Genomic DNA, 19,855 nt, shown 5'->3' on the forward strand with positions numbered 1-19,855 from the left:
CCTTTATCACTGTATGCAGTAATAACTCTGGAATGCTTCTACATATCCCCGTAATTCTGAAAGTGTTTTTTGTGACACATTGTACTTTACATTAACTGTAAATTTAGGTCAATATATTTTTAGTTTTTTTCTGTGAAAATATCTAAAGTTTGTTTAAAATTTTGAAATATTAGTCATTTTTATTCTTTGACTGCTTATATCCTTAAACCAACTTGTCGCACCACACAAAAATGTAAATAAATAGCATTTTTCATATGTGTACTTTTTGTCAGCATTCACTTTCAAACCTCCTTTTATTTTGTTAGGATGTTAGAAATGTTAGATTTCTCACAAAATGCAGTGATGCACCATATTTCTTCAGAATCTACTGTTTGGCCACACAGCAGGGCTTTGAAAATAAGAGCGCTATTTGGATTTTGGAATGCAGATTTTGCAAGAATAGTTTGCAGGTAAAATTTGCAGAGTACCAAAAGTACCAAAACAGCAGAAACCCCCCCCAAAGTGACCCCATTTTAGAAATTACTTAGTGAAGTGAAACTTAGATGTCAGTATCGCATGTGCATTTCAGACTTTAAAACTATGATTACCTGCTTTTTAAGCTTTTGTTTATTAAGTATTTTTATGGTCTATTGATGAATGAGGTAATCAAATATGAAATTAGACTTACCGGCAATTCAGTTTATAGAAATCTCCCAGAACAGCCCCATAGGATGTGGAGTCTCCGCCCTAATAGGGAAAGAGAACACAAAGAGTTGAAATAGTCCCGCCCCATTGACCGCCGGCAGTATTTTTATAGTGCCAAGACAGCTAACATATGCACATAAAAACTATTTCACGGTCCTAGAGTTCCGTTTATAGACGACAATTTCAGATTCACCCCAAAGACTCCCAGGTAGTGGCAACTTTGGGATCGGATTTTTTAAGGCCCATTGCTAAGTTTGGTTTGATCCCCATCTAATCAATAATTGACTGAGAATCTGTATAGTTTCATGAAAAGGTGATGTCAGAAGTGGGATTTGAACCCACGCCTCCAAGAGAGACTGCGACCTGAACGCAGCGCCTTAGACCACTCGGCCATCCTGACTTCTCGTGGATTCTGTGCCTTAACTCTTTCCAAGTTAGTCAGAAGAAATATGACCAGTAATTGTCATTGAAAATTATTTTAAAATATTTAATATTATAGTTTTTATTTCAATACATTTGTTTAAACTATTAGTTATCAAGCCTATTTTGAGCTAAATGGCCAAGCCCCATTTTAAAAAAATATGACCTTTATCACTGTATGCAGTAATAACTCTGGAATGCTTCTACATATCCCCGTAATTCTGAAAGTGTTTTTTGTGACACATTGTACTTTACATTAACTGTAAATTTAGGTCAATATATTTTTAGTTTTTTTCTGTGAAAATATCTAAAGTTTGTTTAAAATTTTGAAATATTAGTCATTTTTATTCTTTGACTGCTTATATCCTTAAACCAACTTGTCGCACCACACAAAAATGTAAATAAATAGCATTTTTCATATGTGTACTTTTTGTCAGCATTCACTTTCAAACCTCCTTTTATTTTGTTAGGATGTTAGAAATGTTAGATTTCTCACAAAATGCAGTGATGCACCATATTTCTTCAGAATCTACTGTTTGGCCACACAGCAGGGCTTTGAAAATAAGAGCGCTATTTGGATTTTGGAATGCAGATTTTGCAAGAATAGTTTGCAGGTAAAATTTGCAGAGTACCAAAAGTACCAAAACAGCAGAAACCCCCCCCAAAGTGACCCCATTTTAGAAATTACTTCTCACAATGAATTCATATACACCACAGCATTTCATAGTCAAACATACATGGTTGAAATCATTCAGCTAGTGTCTGATACATGCTTTCTTTATCAGCTATCAGGTTCCCTTTAAATCCTCTTACAGCTAAGTGAAATGGAAATAAACAAAACAGAGGAAAAATTACAAAAAAAATAATAATTTGCTCAAATGGAAAAGTTCCCATTTCTCATCTTTTTAACATTTTATTTTCTGTAGATAGTTAAGATTTTTAGGCCTTTTACATTTTCTTTAAATAATCAGTCCACGTGCTTTGTTTATTTTCTCCTTAAAATGTAAAGAATCAAGAAAAATGATGTTGCCGAAACCCGGGATCGAACCAGGGACCTTTAGATCTTCAGTCTAACGCTCTCCCATCTGAGCTATTTCGGCCAAACACAAACAGCTTTAGGAGTGCTAGACACTTGGCAAATGTCAAGCGAAACCCCTGAAAGTAGATATTTTTATTTTTGCTTTGACTGGTTTTTGCAGCATGATTTCTATTTGAAACTCCTGCTATTTTGTTGTACATATTTAATAACTTTCATTAACTCTTTGTGAATGAGTAGAAAAAAACAGCAATTTTGACAGAGATTTTTTTACATTTTCAATTTGACTCCATTCATCAGGTTCATTCAAATCCTGTGTTTGTGAGACAGGTGATGGTTGCACATAAAAGACAATGTGCATGCATAATGTTACATCAAGTTTTATTTGTTATTAAATGCAAATAATTGGAGCAAAAAAGGAGACAACAATTTAGAGAAAATATTTTAATGATTGTTAACTTTCAATGTGAAAACATTTGTTCCAAAATGTGCTGAAACTTAGATGTCAGTATCGCATGTGCATTTCAGACTTTAAAACTATGATTACCTGCTTTTTAAGCTTTTGTTTATTAAGTATTTTTATGGTCTATTGATGAATGAGGTAATCAAATATGAAATTAGACTTACCGGCAATTCAGTTTATAGAAATCTCCCAGAACAGCCCCATAGGATGTGGAGTCTCCGCCCTAATAGGGAAAGAGAACACAAAGAGTTGAAATAGTCCCGCCCCATTGACCGCCGGCAGTATTTTTATAGTGCCAAGACAGCTAACATATGCACATAAAAACTATTTCACGGTCCTAGAGTTCCGTTTATAGACGACAATTTCAGATTCACCCCAAAGACTCCCAGGTAGTGGTAACTTTGGGATCGGATTTTTTAAGGCCCATTGCTAAGTTTGGTTTGATCCCCATCTAATCAATAATTGACTGAGAATCTGTATAGTTTCATGAAAAGTTGATGTCAGAAGTGGGATTTGAACCCACGCCTCCAAGAGAGACTGCGACCTGAACGCAGCGCCTTAGACCACTCAGCCATCCTGACTTCTTGTGGATTCTGTGCCTTAACTCTTTCCAAGTTAGTCAGAAGAAATATGACCAGTAATTGTCATTGAAAATTATTTTAAAATATTTAATATTATAGTTTTTATTTCAATACATTTGTTTAAACTATTAGTTATCAAGCCTATTTTGAGCTAAATGGCCAAGCCCCATTTTAAAAAAATATGACTTTTATCACTGTATGCAGTAATAACTCTGGAATGCTTCTACATATCCCCGTAATTCTGAAAGTGTTTTTTGTGACACATTGTACTTTACATTAACTGTAAATTTAGGTCAATATATTTTTAGTTTTTTTCTGTGAAAATATCTAAATTTTGTTTAAAATTTTGAAATATTAGTCATTTTTATTCTTTGACTGCTTATATCCTTAAACCAACTTGTTGCACCACACAAAAATGTAAATAAATAGCATTTTTCATATGTGTACTTTTTGTCAGCATTCACTTTCAAACCTCCTTTTATTTTGTTAGGATGTTAGAAAGTTAGATTTCTCACAAAATGCGGTGATGCACCATATTTCTTCAGAATCTACTGTTTGGCCACACAGCAGGGCTTTGAAAATAAGAGCGCTATTTGGATTTTGGAATGCAGATTTTGCAAGAATAGTTTGCAGGTAAAATTTGCAGAGTACCAAAAGTACAAAAACAGCAGAAACCCCCCCAAAGTGACCCCATTTTAGAAATTACTTCTCACAATGAATTCATATACACCACAGCATTTCATAGTCAAACATACATGGTTGAAATCATTCAGCTAGTGTCTGATACATGCTTTCTTTATCAGCTATCAGGTTCCCTTTAAATCCTCTTACAGCTAAGTGAAATGGAAATAAACAAAACAGAGGAAAAATTACAAAAAAATAATAATTTGCTCAAATGGAAAAGTTCCCATTTCTCATCTTTTTAACATTTTATTTTCTGTAGATAGTTAAGATTTTTAGGCCTTTTACATTTTCTTTAAATAATCAGTCCACGTGCTTTGTTTATTTTCTCCTTAAAATGTAAAGAATCAAGAAAAATGATGTTGCCGAAACCCGGGATCGAACCAGGGACCTTTAGATCTTCAGTCTAACGCTCTCCCATCTGAGCTATTTCGGCCAAACACAAACAACTTTGGGAGTGCTAGACACTTGGCAAATGTCAAGCGAAACCCCTGAAAGTAGATATTTTTATTTTTGCTTTGACTGGTTTTTGCAGCATGATTTCTATTTGAAACTCCTGCTATTTTGTTGTACATATTTAATAACTTTCATTAACTCTTTGTGAATGAGTAGAAAAAAACAGCAATTTTGACAGAGATTTTTTTACATTTTCAATTTGACTCCATTCATCAGGTTCATTCAAACCCTGTGTTTGTGAGACAGGTGATGGTTGCACATAAAAGACAATGTGCATGCATAATGTTACATCAAGTTTTATTTGTTATTAAATGCAAATAATTGGAGCAAAAAAGCATCCTGACTTCTTGTGGATTCTGTGCCTTAACTCTTTCCAAGTTAGTCAGAAGAAATATGACCAGTAATTGTCATTGAAAATTATTTTAAAATATTTAATATTATAGTTTTTATTTCAATACATTTGTTTAAACTATTAGTTATCAAGCCTATTTTGAGCTAAATGGCAAAGCCCCATTTTAAAAAAATATGACCTTTATCACTGTATGCAGTAATAACTCTGGAATGCTTCTACATATCCCCGTAATTCTGAAAGTGTTTTTTGTGACACATTGTACTTTACATTAACTGTAAATTTAGGTCAATATATTTTTAGTTTTTTTTCTGTGAAAATATCTAAAGTTTGTTTAAAATTTTGAAATATTAGTCATTTTTATTCTTTGACTGCTTATATCCTTAAACCAACTTGTCGCACCACACAAAAATGTAAATAAATAGCATTTTTCATATGTGTACTTTTTGTCAGCATTCACTTTCAAACCTCCTTTTATTTTGTTAGGATGTTAGAAATGTTAGATTTCTCACAAAATGCAGTGATGCACCATATTTCTTCAGAATCTACTGTTTGGCCACACAGCAGGGCTTTGAAAATAAGAGCGCTATTTGGATTTTGGAATGCAGATTTTGCAAGAATAGTTTGCAGGTAAAATTTGCAGAGTACCAAAAGTACCAAAACAGCAGAAACCCCCCCCAAAGTGACCCCATTTTAGAAATTACTTCTCACAATGAATTCATATACACCACAGCATTTCATAGTCAAACATACATGGTTGAAATCATTCAGCTAGTGTCTGATACATGCTTTCTTTATCAGCTATCAGGTTCCCTTTAAATCCTCTTACAGCTAAGTGAAATGGAAATAAACAAAACAGAGGAAAAATTACAAAAAAATAATAATTTGCTCAAATGGAAAAGTTCCCATTTCTCATCTTTTTAACATTTTATTTTCTGTAGATAGTTAAGATTTTTAGGCCTTTTACATTTTCTTTAAATAATCAGTCCACGTGCTTTGTTTATTTTCTCCTTAAAATGTAAAGAATCAAGAAAAATGATGTTGCCGAAACCCGGGATCGAACCAGGGACCTTTAGATCTTCAGTCTAACGCTCTCCCATCTGAGCTATTTCGGCCAAACACAAACAGCTTTAGGAGTGATAGACACTTGGCAAATGTCAAGCGAAACCCCTGAAAGTAGATATTTTTATTTTTGCTTTGACTGGTTTTTGCAGCATGATTTCTATTTGAAACTCCTGCTATTTTGTTGTACATATTTAATAACTTTCATTAACTCTTTGTGAATGAGTAGAAAAAAACAGCAATTTTGACAGAGATTTTTTTACATTTTCAATTTGACTCCATTCATCAGGTTCATTCAAATCCTGTGTTTGTGAGACAGGTGATGGTTGCACATAAAAGACAATGTGCATGCATAATGTTACATCAAGTTTTATTTGTTATTAAATGCAAATAATAATTGCAAAAAAGGAGACAACAATTTAGAGAAAATATTTTAATGATTGTTAACTTTCAATGTGAAAACATTTGTTCCAAAATGTGCTGAAACTTAGATGTCAGTATCGCATGTGCATTTCAGACTTTAAAACTATGATTACCTGCTTTTTAAGCTTTTGTTTATTAAGTATTTTTATGGTCTATTGATGAATGAGGTAATCAAATATGAAATTAGACTTACCGGCAATTCAGTTTATAGAAATCTCCCAGAACAGCCCCATAGGATGTGGAGTCTCCGCCCTAATAGGGAAAGAGAACACAAAGAGTTGAAATAGTCCCGCCCCATTGACCGCCGGCAGTATTTTTATAGTGCCAAGACAGCTAACATATGCACATAAAAACTATTTCACGGTCCTAGAGTTCCGTTTATAGACGACAATTTCAGATTCACCCCAAAGACTCCCAGGTAGTGGTAACTTTGGGATCGGATTTTTTAAGGCCCATTGCTAAGTTTGGTTTGATCCCCATCTAATCAATAATTGACTGAGAATCTGTATAGTTTCATGAAAAGGTGATGTCAGAAGTGGGATTTGAACCCACGCCTCCAAGAGAGACTGCGACCTGAACGCAGCGCCATCCTGATTTCTTGTGCATTCTGTGCCTTAACTCTTTCCAAGTTAGTCAGAAGAAATATGACCAGTAATTGTCATTGAAAATTATTTTAAAATATTTAATATTATAGTTTTTATTTCAATACATTTGTTTAAACTATTAGTTATCAAGCCTATTTTGAGCTAAATGGCCAAGCCCCATTTTAAAAAAATATGACTTTTATCACTGTATGCAGTAATAACTCTGGAATGCTTCTACATATCCCCGTAATTCTGAAAGTGTTTTTTGTGACACATTGTACTTTACATTAACTGTAAATTTAGGTCAATATATTTTTAGTTTTTTTCTGTGAAAATATCTAAAGTTTGTTTAAAATTTTGAAATATTAGTCATTTTTATTCTTTGACTGCTTATATCCTTAAACCAACTTGTCGCACCACACAAAAATGTAAATAAATAGCATTTTTCATATGTGTACTTTTTGTCAGCATTCACTTTCAAACCTCCTTTTATTTTGTTAGGATGTTAGAAATGTTAGATTTCTCACAAAATGCAGTGATGCACCATATTTCTTCAGAATCTACTGTTTGGCCACACAGCAGGGCTTTGAAAATAAGAGCGCTATTTGGATTTTGGAATGCAGATTTTGCAAGAATAGTTTGCAGGTAAAATTTGCAGAGTACCAAAAGTACCAAAACAGCAGAAACCCCCCCCAAAGTGACCCCATTTTAGAAATTACTTCTCACAATGAATTCATATACACCACAGCATTTCATAGTCAAACATACATGGTTGAAATCATTCAGCTAGTGTCTGATACATGCTTTCTTTATCAGCTATCAGGTTCCCTTTAAATCCTCTTACAGCTAAGTGAAATGGAAATAAACAAAACAGAGGAAAAATTACAAAAAAATAATAATTTGCTCAAATGGAAAAGTTCCCATTTCTCATCTTTTTAACATTTTATTTTCTGTAGATAGTTAAGATTTTTAGGCCTTTTACATTTTCTTTAAATAATCAGTCCACGTGCTTTGTTTATTTTCTCCTTAAAATGTAAAGAATCAAGAAAAATGATGTTGCCGAAACCCGGGATCGAACCAGGGACCTTTAGATCTTCAGTCTAACGCTCTCCCATCTGAGCTATTTCGGCCAAACACAAACGACTTTAGGAGTGCTAGACACTTGGCAAATGTCAAGCGAAACCCCTGAAAGTAGATATTTTTATTTTTGCTTTGACTGGTTTTTGCAGCATGATTTCTATTTGAAACTCCTGCTATTTTGTTGTACATATTTAATAACTTTCATTAACTCTTTGTGAATGAGTAGAAAAAAACAGCAATTTTGACAGAGATTTTTTTACATTTTCAATTTGACTCCATTCATCAGGTTCATTCAAACCCTGTGTTTGTGAGACAAGTGATGGTTGCACATAAAAGACAATGTGCATGCATAATGTTACATCAAGTTTTATTTGTTATTAAATGCAAATAATTGGAGCAAAAAAGGAGACAACAATTTAGAGAAAATATTTTAATGATTGTTAACTTTCAATGTGAAAACATTTGTCCCAAAATGTGCTGAAACTTAGATGTCAGTATCGCATGTGCATTTCAGACTTTAAAACTATGATTACCTGCTTTTTAAGCTTTTGTTTATTAAGTATTTTTATGGTCTATTGATGAATGAGGTAATCAAATATGAAATTAGACTTACCGGCAATTCAGTTTATAGAAATCTCCCAGAACAGCCCCATAGGATGTGGAGTCTCCGCCCTAATAGGGAAAGAGAACACAAAGAGTTGAAATAGTCCCGCCCCATTGACCGCCGGCAGTATTTTTATAGTGCCAAGACAGCTAACATATGCACATAAAAACTATTTCACGGTCCTAGAGTTCCGTTTATAGACGACAATTTCAGATTCACCCCAAAGACTCCCAGGTAGTGGTAACTTTGGGATCGGATTTTTTAAGGCCCATTGCTAAGTTTGGTTTGATCCCCATCTAATCAATAATTGACTGAGAATCTGTATAGTTTCATGAAAAGTTGATGTCAGAAGTGGGATTTGAACCCACGCCTCCAAGAGAGACTGCGACCTGAACGCAGCGCCTTAGACCACTCAGCCATCCTGACTTCTTGTGGATTCTGTGCCTTAACTCTTTCCAAGTTAGTCAGAAGAAATATGACCAGTAATTGTCATTGAAAATTATTTTAAAATATTTAATATTATAGTTTTTATTTCAATACATTTGTTTAAACTATTAGTTATCAAGCCTATTTTGAGCTAAATGGCAAAGCCCCATTTTAAAAAAATATGACCTTTATCACTGTATGCAGTAATAACTCTGGAATGCTTCTACATATCCCCGTAATTCTGAAAGTGTTTTTTGTGACACATTGTACTTTACATTAACTGTAAATTTAGGTCAATATATTTTTAGTTTTTTTCTGTGAAAATATCTAAAGTTTGTTTAAAATTTTGAAATATTAGTCATTTTTATTCTTTGACTGCTTATATCCTTAAACCAACTTGTCGCACCACACAAAAATGTAAATAAATAGCATTTTTCATATGTGTACTTTTTGTCAGCATTCACTTTCAAACCTCCTTTTATTTTGTTAGGATGTTAGAAATGTTAGATTTCTCACAAAATGCAGTGATGCACCATATTTCTTCAGAATCTACTGTTTGGCCACACAGCAGGGCTTTGAAAATAAGAGCGCTATTTGGATTTTGGAATGCAGATTTTGCAAGAATAGTTTGCAGGTAAAATTTGCAGAGTACCAAAAGTACCAAAACAGCAGAAACCCCCCCCAAAGTGACCCCATTTTAGAAATTACTTAGTGAAGTGAAACTTAGATGTCAGTATCGCATGTGCATTTCAGACTTTAAAACTATGATTACCTGCTTTTTAAGCTTTTGTTTATTAAGTATTTTTATGGTCTATTGATGAATGAGGTAATCAAATATGAAATTAGACTTACCGGCAATTCAGTTTATAGAAATCTCCCAGAACAGCCCCATAGGATGTGGAGTCTCCGCCCTAATAGGGAAAGAGAACACAAAGAGTTGAAATAGTCCCGCCCCATTGACCGCCGGCAGTATTTTTATAGTGCCAAGACAGCTAACATATGCACATAAAAACTATTTCACGGTCCTAGAGTTCCGTTTATAGACGACAATTTCAGATTCACCCCAAAGACTCCCAGGTAGTGGTAACTTTGGGATCGGATTTTTTAAGGCCCATTGCTAAGTTTGGTTTGATCCCCATCTAATCAATAATTGACTGAGAATCTGTATAGTTTCATGAAAAGGTGATGTCAGAAGTGGGATTTGAACCCACGCCTCCAAGAGAGACTGCGACCTGAACGCAGCGCCTTAGACCACTCGGCCATCCTGACTTCTCGTGGATTCTGTGCCTTAACTCTTTCCAAGTTAGTCAGAAGAAATATGACCAGTAATTGTCATTGAAAATTATTTTAAAATATTTAATATTATAGTTTTTATTTCAATACATTTGTTTAAACTATTAGTTATCAAGCCTATTTTGAGCTAAATGGCCAAGCCCCATTTTAAAAAAATATGACCTTTATCACTGTATGCAGTAATAACTCTGGAATGCTTCTACATATCCCCGTAATTCTGAAAGTGTTTTTTGTGACACATTGTACTTTACATTAACTGTAAATTTAGGTCAATATATTTTTAGTTTTTTTCTGTGAAAATATCTAAAGTTTGTTTAAAATTTTGAAATATTAGTCATTTTTATTCTTTGACTGCTTATATCCTTAAACCAACTTGTCGCACCACACAAAAATGTAAATAAATAGCATTTTTCATATGTGTACTTTTTGTCAGCATTCACTTTCAAACCTCCTTTTATTTTGTTAGGATGTTAGAAATGTTAGATTTCTCACAAAATGCAGTGATGCACCATATTTCTTCAGAATCTACTGTTTGGCCACACAGCAGGGCTTTGAAAATAAGAGCGCTATTTGGATTTTGGAATGCAGATTTTGCAAGAATAGTTTGCAGGTAAAATTTGCAGAGTACCAAAAGTACCAAAACAGCAGAAACCCCCCCCAAAGTGACCCCATTTTAGAAATTACTTCTCACAATGAATTCATATACACCACAGCATTTCATAGTCAAACATACATGGTTGAAATCATTCAGCTAGTGTCTGATACATGCTTTCTTTATCAGCTATCAGGTTCCCTTTAAATCCTCTTACAGCTAAGTGAAATGGAAATAAACAAAACAGAGGAAAAATTACAAAAAAAATAATAATTTGCTCAAATGGAAAAGTTCCCATTTCTCATCTTTTTAACATTTTATTTTCTGTAGATAGTTAAGATTTTTAGGCCTTTTACATTTTCTTTAAATAATCAGTCCACGTGCTTTGTTTATTTTCTCCTTAAAATGTAAAGAATCAAGAAAAATGATGTTGCCGAAACCCGGGATCGAACCAGGGACCTTTAGATCTTCAGTCTAACGCTCTCCCATCTGAGCTATTTCGGCCAAACACAAACAGCTTTAGGAGTGCTAGACACTTGGCAAATGTCAAGCGAAACCCCTGAAAGTAGATATTTTTATTTTTGCTTTGACTGGTTTTTGCAGCATGATTTCTATTTGAAACTCCTGCTATTTTGTTGTACATATTTAATAACTTTCATTAACTCTTTGTGAATGAGTAGAAAAAAACAGCAATTTTGACAGAGATTTTTTTACATTTTCAATTTGACTCCATTCATCAGGTTCATTCAAATCCTGTGTTTGTGAGACAGGTGATGGTTGCACATAAAAGACAATGTGCATGCATAATGTTACATCAAGTTTTATTTGTTATTAAATGCAAATAATTGGAGCAAAAAAGGAGACAACAATTTAGAGAAAATATTTTAATGATTGTTAACTTTCAATGTGAAAACATTTGTTCCAAAATGTGCTGAAACTTAGATGTCAGTATCGCATGTGCATTTCAGACTTTAAAACTATGATTACCTGCTTTTTAAGCTTTTGTTTATTAAGTATTTTTATGGTCTATTGATGAATGAGGTAATCAAATATGAAATTAGACTTACCGGCAATTCAGTTTATAGAAATCTCCCAGAACAGCCCCATAGGATGTGGAGTCTCCGCCCTAATAGGGAAAGAGAACACAAAGAGTTGAAATAGTCCCGCCCCATTGACCGCCGGCAGTATTTTTATAGTGCCAAGACAGCTAACATATGCACATAAAAACTATTTCACGGTCCTAGAGTTCCGTTTATAGACGACAATTTCAGATTCACCCCAAAGACTCCCAGGTAGTGGTAACTTTGGGATCGGATTTTTTAAGGCCCATTGCTAAGTTTGGTTTGATCCCCATCTAATCAATAATTGATTGAGAATCTGTATAGTTTCATGAAAAGTTGATGTCAGAAGTGGGATTTGAACCCACGCCTCCAAGAGAGACTGCGACCTGAACGCAGCGCCTTAGACCACTCAGCCATCCTGACTTCTTGTGGATTCTGTGCCTTAACTCTTTCCAAGTTAGTCAGAAGAAATATGACCAGTAATTGTCATTGAAAATTATTTTAAAATATTTAATATTATAGTTTTTATTTCAATACATTTGTTTAAACTATTAGTTATCAAGCCTATTTTGAGCTAAATGGCCAAGCCCCATTTTAAAAAAATATGACTTTTATCACTGTATGCAGTAATAACTCTGGAATGCTTCTACATATCCCCGTAATTCTGAAAGTGTTTTTTGTGACACATTGTACTTTACATTAACTGTAAATTTAGGTCAATATATTTTTAGTTTTTTTCTGTGAAAATATCTAAATTTTGTTTAAAATTTTGAAATATTAGTCATTTTTATTCTTTGACTGCTTATATCCTTAAACCAACTTGTTGCACCACACAAAAATGTAAATAAATAGCATTTTTCATATGTGTACTTTTTGTCAGCATTCACTTTCAAACCTCCTTTTATTTTGTTAGGATGTTAGAAAGTTAGATTTCTCACAAAATGCGGTGATGCACCATATTTCTTCAGAATCTACTGTTTGGCCACACAGCAGGGCTTTGAAAATAAGAGCGCTATTTGGATTTTGGAATGCAGATTTTGCAAGAATAGTTTGCAGGTAAAATTTGCAGAGTACCAAAAGTACAAAAACAGCAGAAACCCCCCCAAAGTGACCCCATTTTAGAAATTACTTCTCACAATGAATTCATATACACCACAGCATTTCATAGTCAAACATACATGGTTGAAATCATTCAGCTAGTGTCTGATACATGCTTTCTTTATCAGCTATCAGGTTCCCTTTAAATCCTCTTACAGCTAAGTGAAATGGAAATAAACAAAACAGAGGAAAAATTACAAAAAAATAATAATTTGCTCAAATGGAAAAGTTCCCATTTCTCATCTTTTTAACATTTTATTTTCTGTAGATAGTTAAGATTTTTAGGCCTTTTACATTTTCTTTAAATAATCAGTCCACGTGCTTTGTTTATTTTCTCCTTAAAATGTAAAGAATCAAGAAAAATGATGTTGCCGAAACCCGGGATCGAACCAGGGACCTTTAGATCTTCAGTCTAACGCTCTCCCATCTGAGCTATTTCGGCCAAACACAAACAACTTTGGGAGTGCTAGACACTTGGCAAATGTCAAGCGAAACCCCTGAAAGTAGATATTTTTATTTTTGCTTTGACTGGTTTTTGCAGCATGATTTCTATTTGAAACTCCTGCTATTTTGTTGTACATATTTAATAACTTTCATTAACTCTTTGTGAATGAGTAGAAAAAAACAGCAATTTTGACAGAGATTTTTTTACATTTTCAATTTGACTCCATTCATCAGGTTCATTCAAACCCTGTGTTTGTGAGACAGGTGATGGTTGCACATAAAAGACAATGTGCATGCATAATGTTACATCAAGTTTTATTTGTTATTAAATGCAAATAATTGGAGCAAAAAAGCATCCTGACTTCTTGTGGATTCTGTGCCTTAACTCTTTCCAAGTTAGTCAGAAGAAATATGACCAGTAATTGTCATTGAAAATTATTTTAAAATATTTAATATTATAGTTTTTATTTCAATACATTTGTTTAAACTATTAGTTATCAAGCCTATTTTGAGCTAAATGGCAAAGCCCCATTTTAAAAAAATATGACCTTTATCACTGTATGCAGTAATAACTCTGGAATGCTTCTACATATCCCCGTAATTCTGAAAGTGTTTTTTGTGACACATTGTACTTTACATTAACTGTAAATTTAGGTCAATATATTTTTAGTTTTTTTTCTGTGAAAATATCTAAAGTTTGTTTAAAATTTTGAAATATTAGTCATTTTTATTCTTTGACTGCTTATATCCTTAAACCAACTTGTCGCACCACACAAAAATGTAAATAAATAGCATTTTTCATATGTGTACTTTTTGTCAGCATTCACTTTCAAACCTCCTTTTATTTTGTTAGGATGTTAGAAATGTTAGATTTCTCACAAAATGCAGTGATGCACCATATTTCTTCAGAATCTACTGTTTGGCCACACAGCAGGGCTTTGAAAATAAGAGCGCTATTTGGATTTTGGAATGCAGATTTTGCAAGAATAGTTTGCAGGTAAAATTTGCAGAGTACCAAAAGTACCAAAACAGCAGAAACCCCCCCCAAAGTGACCCCATTTTAGAAATTACTTCTCACAATGAATTCATATACACCACAGCATTTCATAGTCAAACATACATGGTTGAAATCATTCAGCTAGTGTCTGATACATGCTTTCTTTATCAGCTATCAGGTTCCCTTTAAATCCTCTTACAGCTAAGTGAAATGGAAATAAACAAAACAGAGGAAAAATTACAAAAAAATAATAATTTGCTCAAATGGAAAAGTTCCCATTTCTCATCTTTTTAACATTTTATTTTCTGTAGATAGTTAAGATTTTTAGGCCTTTTACATTTTCTTTAAATAATCAGTCCACGTGCTTTGTTTATTTTCTCCTTAAAATGTAAAGAATCAAGAAAAATGATGTTGCCGAAACCCGGGATCGAACCAGGGACCTTTAGATCTTCAGTCTAACGCTCTCCCATCTGAGCTATTTCGGCCAAACACAAACAGCTTTAGGAGTGATAGACACTTGGCAAATGTCAAGCGAAACCCCTGAAAGTAGATATTTTTATTTTTGCTTTGACTGGTTTTTGCAGCATGATTTCTATTTGAAACTCCTGCTATTTTGTTGTACATATTTAATAACTTTCATTAACTCTTTGTGAATGAGTAGAAAAAAACAGCAATTTTGACAGAGATTTTTTTACATTTTCAATTTGACTCCATTCATCAGGTTCATTCAAATCCTGTGTTTGTGAGACAGGTGATGGTTGCACATAAAAGACAATGTGCATGCATAATGTTACATCAAGTTTTATTTGTTATTAAATGCAAATAATAATTGCAAAAAAGGAGACAACAATTTAGAGAAAATATTTTAATGATTGTTAACTTTCAATGTGAAAACATTTGTTCCAAAATGTGCTGAAACTTAGATGTCAGTATCGCATGTGCATTTCAGACTTTAAAACTATGATTACCTGCTTTTTAAGCTTTTGTTTATTAAGTATTTTTATGGTCTATTGATGAATGAGGTAATCAAATATGAAATTAGACTTACCGGCAATTCAGTTTATAGAAATCTCCCAGAACAGCCCCATAGGATGTGGAGTCTCCGCCCTAATAGGGAAAGAGAACACAAAGAGTTGAAATAGTCCCGCCCCATTGACCGCCGGCAGTATTTTTATAGTGCCAAGACAGCTAACATATGCACATAAAAACTATTTCACGGTCCTAGAGTTCCGTTTATAGACGACAATTTCAGATTCACCCCAAAGACTCCCAGGTAGTGGTAACTTTGGGATCGGATTTTTTAAGGCCCATTGCTAAGTTTGGTTTGATCCCCATCTAATCAATAATTGACTGAGAATCTGTATAGTTTCATGAAAAGGTGATGTCAGAAGTGGGATTTGAACCCACGCCTCCAAGAGAGACTGCGACCTGAACGCAGCGCCATCCTGATTTCTTGTGCATTCTGTGCCTTAACTCTTTCCAAGTTAGTCAGAAGAAATATGACCAGTAATTGTCATTGAAAATTATTTTAAAATATTTAATATTATAGTTTTTATTTCAATACATTTGTTTAAACTATTAGTTATCAAGCCTATTTTGAGCTAAATGGCCAAGCCCCATTTTAAAAAAATATGACTTTTATCACTGTATGCAGTAATAACTCTGGAATGCTTCTACATATCCCCGTAATTCTGAAAGTGTTTTTTGTGACACATTGTACTTTACATTAACTGTAAATTTAGGTCAATATATTTTTAGTTTTTTTCTGTGAAAATATCTAAAGTTTGTTTAAAATTTTGAAATATTAGTCATTTTTATTCTTTGACTGCTTATATCCTTAAACCAACTTGTCGCACCACACAAAAATGTAAATAAATAGCATTTTTCATATGTGTACTTTTTGTCAGCATTCACTTTCAAACCTCCTTTTATTTTGTTAGGATGTTAGAAATGTTAGATTTCTCACAAAATGCAGTGATGCACCATATTTCTTCAGAATCTACTGTTTGGCCACACAGCAGGGCTTTGAAAATAAGAGCGCTATTTGGATTTTGGAATGCAGATTTTGCAAGAATAGTTTGCAGGTAAAATTTGCAGAGTACCAAAAGTACCAAAACAGCAGAAACCCCCCCCAAAGTGACCCCATTTTAGAAATTACTTCTCACAATGAATTCATATACACCACAGCATTTCATAGTCAAACATACATGGTTGAAATCATTCAGCTAGTGTCTGATACATGCTTTCTTTATCAGCTATCAGGTTCCCTTTAAATCCTCTTACAGCTAAGTGAAATGGAAATAAACAAAACAGAGGAAAAATTACAAAAAAATAATAATTTGCTCAAATGGAAAAGTTCCCATTTCTCATCTTTTTAACATTTTATTTTCTGTAGATAGTTAAGATTTTTAGGCCTTTTACATTTTCTTTAAATAATCAGTCCACGTGCTTTGTTTATTTTCTCCTTAAAATGTAAAGAATCAAGAAAAATGATGTTGCCGAAACCCGGGATCGAACCAGGGACCTTTAGATCTTCAGTCTAACGCTCTCCCATCTGAGCTATTTCGGCCAAACACAAATGACTTTAGGAGTGCTAGACACTTGGCAAATGTCAAGCGAAACCCCTGAAAGTAGATATTTTTATTTTTGCTTTGACTGGTTTTTGCAGCATGATTTCTATTTGAAACTCCTGCTATTTTGTTGTACATATTTAATAACTTTCATTAACTCTTTGTGAATGAGTAGAAAAAAACAGCAATTTTGACAGAGATTTTTTTACATTTTCAATTTGACTCCATTCATCAGGTTCATTCAAACCCTGTGTTTGTGAGACAAGTGATGGTTGCACATAAAAGACAATGTGCATGCATAATGTTACATCAAGTTTTATTTGTTATTAAATGCAAATAATTGGAGCAAAAAAGGAGACAACAATTTAGAGAAAATATTTTAATGATTGTTAACTTTCAATGTGAAAACATTTGTCCCAAAATGTGCTGAAACTTAGATGTCAGTATCGCATGTGCATTTCAGACTTTAAAACTATGATTACCTGCTTTTTAAGCTTTTGTTTATTAAGTATTTTTATGGTCTATTGATGAATGAGGTAATCAAATATGAAATTAGACTTACCGGCAATTCAGTTTATAGAAATCTCCCAGAACAGCCCCATAGGATGTGGAGTCTCCGCCCTAATAGGGAAAGAGAACACAAAGAGTTGAAATAGTCCCGCCCCATTGACCGCCGGCAGTATTTTTATAGTGCCAAGACAGCTAACATATGCACATAAAAACTATTTCACGGTCCTAGAGTTCCGTTTATAGACGACAATTTCAGATTCACCCCAAAGACTCCCAGGTAGTGGTAACTTTGGGATCGGATTTTTTAAGGCCCATTGCTAAGTTTGGTTTGATCCCCATCTAATTAATAATTGACTGAGAATCTGTATAGTTTCATGAAAAGGTGATGTCAGAAGTGGGATTTGAACCCACGCCTCCAAGAGAGACTGCGACCTGAACGCAGCGCCTTAGACCACTCGGCCATCCTGACGTCTTGTGGATTCTGTGCCTTAACTCTTTCCAAGTTAGTCAGAAGAAATATGACCAGTAATTGTCATTGAAAATTATTTTAAAATATTTAATATTATAGTTTTTATTTCAATACATTTGTTTAAACTATTAGTTATCAAGCCTATTTTGAGCTAAATGGCCAAGCCCCATTTTAAAAAAATATGACTTTTATCACTGTATGCAGTAATAACTCTGGAATGCTTCTACATATCCCCGTAATTCTGAAAGTGTTTTTTTGTGACACATTGTACTTTACATTAACTGTAAATTTAGGTCAATATATTTTTAGTTTTTTTCTGTGAAAATATCTAAAGTTTGTTTAAAATTTTGAAATATTAGTCATTTTTATTCTTTGACTGCTTATATCCTTAAACCAACTTGTCGCACCACACAAAAATGTAAATAAATAGCATTTTTCATATGTGTACTTTTTGTCAGCATTCACTTTCAAACCTCCTTTTATTTTGTTAGGATGTTAGAAATGTTAGATTTCTCACAAAATGCGGTGATGCACCATATTTCTTCAGAATCTACTGTTTGGCCACACAGCAGGGCTTTGAAAATAAGAGCGCTATTTGGATTTTGGAATGCAGATTTTGCAAGAATAGTTTGCAGGTAAAATTTGCAGAGTACCAAAAGTACCAAAACAGCAGAAACCCCCCCAAAGTGACCCCATTTTAGAAATTACTTCTCACAATGAATTCATATACACCACAGCATTTCATAGTCAAACATACATGGTTGAAATCATTCAGCTAGTGTCTGATACATGCTTTCTTTATCAGCTATCAGGTTCCCTTTAAATCCTCTTACAGCTAAGTGAAATGGAAATAAACAAACCAGAGGAAAAATTACAAAAAAATAATAATTTGCTCAAATGGAAAAGTTCCCATTTCTCATCTTTTTAACATTTTATTTTCTGTAGATAGTTAAGATTTTTAGGCCTTTTACATTTTCTTTAAATAATCAGTCCACGTGCTTTGTTTATTTTCTCCTTAAAATGTAAAGAATCAAGAAAAATGATGTTGCCGAAACCCGGGATCGAACCAGGGACCTTTAGATCTTCAGTCTAACGCTCTCCCATCTGAGCTATTTCGGCCAAACACAAACAACTTTGGGAGTGCTAGACACTTGGCAAATGTCAAGCGAAACCCCTGAAAGTAGATATTTTTATTTTTGCTTTGACTGGTTTTTGCAGCATGATTTCTATTTGAAACTCCTGCTATTTTGTTGTACATATTTAATAACTTTCATTAACTCTTTGTGAATGAGTAGAAAAAAACAGCAATTTTGACAGAGATTTTTTTACATTTTCAATTTGACTCCATTCATCAGGTTCATTCAAACCCTGTGTTTGTGAGACAGGTGATGGTTGCACATAAAAGACAATGTGCATGCATAATGTTACATCAAGTTTTATTTGTTATTAAATGCAAATAATTGGAGCAAAAAAGCATCCTGACTTCTTGTGGATTCTGTGCCTTAACTCTTTCCAAGTTAGTCAGAAGAAATATGACCAGTAATTGTCATTGAAAATTATTTTAAAATATTTAATATTACAGTTTTTATTTCAATACATTTGTTTAAACTATTAGTTATCAAGCCTATTTTGAGCTAAATGGCCAAGCCCCATTCCATAAGTGAAATGGAAATAAACAAAACAGAGGAAAAATTACAAAAAAATAATAATTTGCTCAAATGGAAAAGTTCCCATTTCTCATCTTTTTAACATTTTATTTTCTGTAGATAGTTAAGATTTTTAGGCCTTTCACATTTTCTTTAAATAATCAGTCCACGTGCTTTGTTTATATTCTCCTTAAAATGTAAAGAATCAAGAAAAATGATGTTGCCGAAACCCGGGATCGAACCAGGGACCTTTAGATCTTCAGTCTAACGCTCTCCCATCTGAGCTATTTCGGCCAAACACAAACAACTTTAGGAGTGCTAGACAC

The 19,855-nt window shown here is 33.5% G+C and overlaps 16 non-coding genes across 16 annotated transcripts; all 16 read right to left on the reverse strand.

Moving 5' to 3' along the window:
• Positions 1-1,001: 1,001 nt before the first annotated feature.
• TRNAL-CAG (transfer RNA leucine (anticodon CAG)) lies at positions 1,002-1,084 on the reverse strand. The gene has a single exon. It is a non-coding gene; the product is annotated as a tRNA-Leu (tRNA).
• A 1,047-nt stretch (positions 1,085-2,131) lies between these two features.
• Positions 2,132-2,204, reverse strand: TRNAF-GAA (transfer RNA phenylalanine (anticodon GAA)). The gene has a single exon. It is a non-coding gene; the product is annotated as a tRNA-Phe (tRNA).
• An 897-nt stretch (positions 2,205-3,101) lies between these two features.
• Positions 3,102-3,184, reverse strand: TRNAL-CAG (transfer RNA leucine (anticodon CAG)). Its single transcript has one exon. It is a non-coding gene; the product is annotated as a tRNA-Leu (tRNA).
• Positions 3,185-4,228: 1,044 nt separating this feature from the next.
• On the reverse strand, positions 4,229-4,301 carry TRNAF-GAA (transfer RNA phenylalanine (anticodon GAA)). The gene has a single exon. It is a non-coding gene; the product is annotated as a tRNA-Phe (tRNA).
• Positions 4,302-5,712: 1,411 nt separating this feature from the next.
• Positions 5,713-5,785, reverse strand: TRNAF-GAA (transfer RNA phenylalanine (anticodon GAA)). The gene has a single exon. It is a non-coding gene; the product is annotated as a tRNA-Phe (tRNA).
• A 2,011-nt stretch (positions 5,786-7,796) lies between these two features.
• On the reverse strand, positions 7,797-7,869 carry TRNAF-GAA (transfer RNA phenylalanine (anticodon GAA)). Its single transcript has one exon. It is a non-coding gene; the product is annotated as a tRNA-Phe (tRNA).
• An 897-nt stretch (positions 7,870-8,766) lies between these two features.
• On the reverse strand, positions 8,767-8,849 carry TRNAL-CAG (transfer RNA leucine (anticodon CAG)). Its single transcript has one exon. It is a non-coding gene; the product is annotated as a tRNA-Leu (tRNA).
• Positions 8,850-10,035: 1,186 nt separating this feature from the next.
• TRNAL-CAG (transfer RNA leucine (anticodon CAG)) lies at positions 10,036-10,118 on the reverse strand. The gene has a single exon. It is a non-coding gene; the product is annotated as a tRNA-Leu (tRNA).
• A 1,047-nt stretch (positions 10,119-11,165) lies between these two features.
• TRNAF-GAA (transfer RNA phenylalanine (anticodon GAA)) lies at positions 11,166-11,238 on the reverse strand. Its single transcript has one exon. It is a non-coding gene; the product is annotated as a tRNA-Phe (tRNA).
• Positions 11,239-12,135: 897 nt separating this feature from the next.
• Positions 12,136-12,218, reverse strand: TRNAL-CAG (transfer RNA leucine (anticodon CAG)). The gene has a single exon. It is a non-coding gene; the product is annotated as a tRNA-Leu (tRNA).
• Positions 12,219-13,262: 1,044 nt separating this feature from the next.
• TRNAF-GAA (transfer RNA phenylalanine (anticodon GAA)) lies at positions 13,263-13,335 on the reverse strand. Its single transcript has one exon. It is a non-coding gene; the product is annotated as a tRNA-Phe (tRNA).
• A 1,411-nt stretch (positions 13,336-14,746) lies between these two features.
• Positions 14,747-14,819, reverse strand: TRNAF-GAA (transfer RNA phenylalanine (anticodon GAA)). The gene has a single exon. It is a non-coding gene; the product is annotated as a tRNA-Phe (tRNA).
• Positions 14,820-16,830: 2,011 nt separating this feature from the next.
• TRNAF-GAA (transfer RNA phenylalanine (anticodon GAA)) lies at positions 16,831-16,903 on the reverse strand. The gene has a single exon. It is a non-coding gene; the product is annotated as a tRNA-Phe (tRNA).
• An 897-nt stretch (positions 16,904-17,800) lies between these two features.
• Positions 17,801-17,883, reverse strand: TRNAL-CAG (transfer RNA leucine (anticodon CAG)). The gene has a single exon. It is a non-coding gene; the product is annotated as a tRNA-Leu (tRNA).
• A 1,046-nt stretch (positions 17,884-18,929) lies between these two features.
• On the reverse strand, positions 18,930-19,002 carry TRNAF-GAA (transfer RNA phenylalanine (anticodon GAA)). Its single transcript has one exon. It is a non-coding gene; the product is annotated as a tRNA-Phe (tRNA).
• Positions 19,003-19,750: 748 nt separating this feature from the next.
• TRNAF-GAA (transfer RNA phenylalanine (anticodon GAA)) lies at positions 19,751-19,823 on the reverse strand. Its single transcript has one exon. It is a non-coding gene; the product is annotated as a tRNA-Phe (tRNA).
• Between the last annotated feature and the right edge of the window lie 32 nt (positions 19,824-19,855).

Source organism: Ranitomeya variabilis, chromosome 4, assembly GCF_051348905.1.
Source record: "Ranitomeya variabilis isolate aRanVar5 chromosome 4, aRanVar5.hap1, whole genome shotgun sequence".
Lineage (NCBI taxonomy): Eukaryota > Metazoa > Chordata > Amphibia > Anura > Dendrobatidae > Ranitomeya > Ranitomeya variabilis.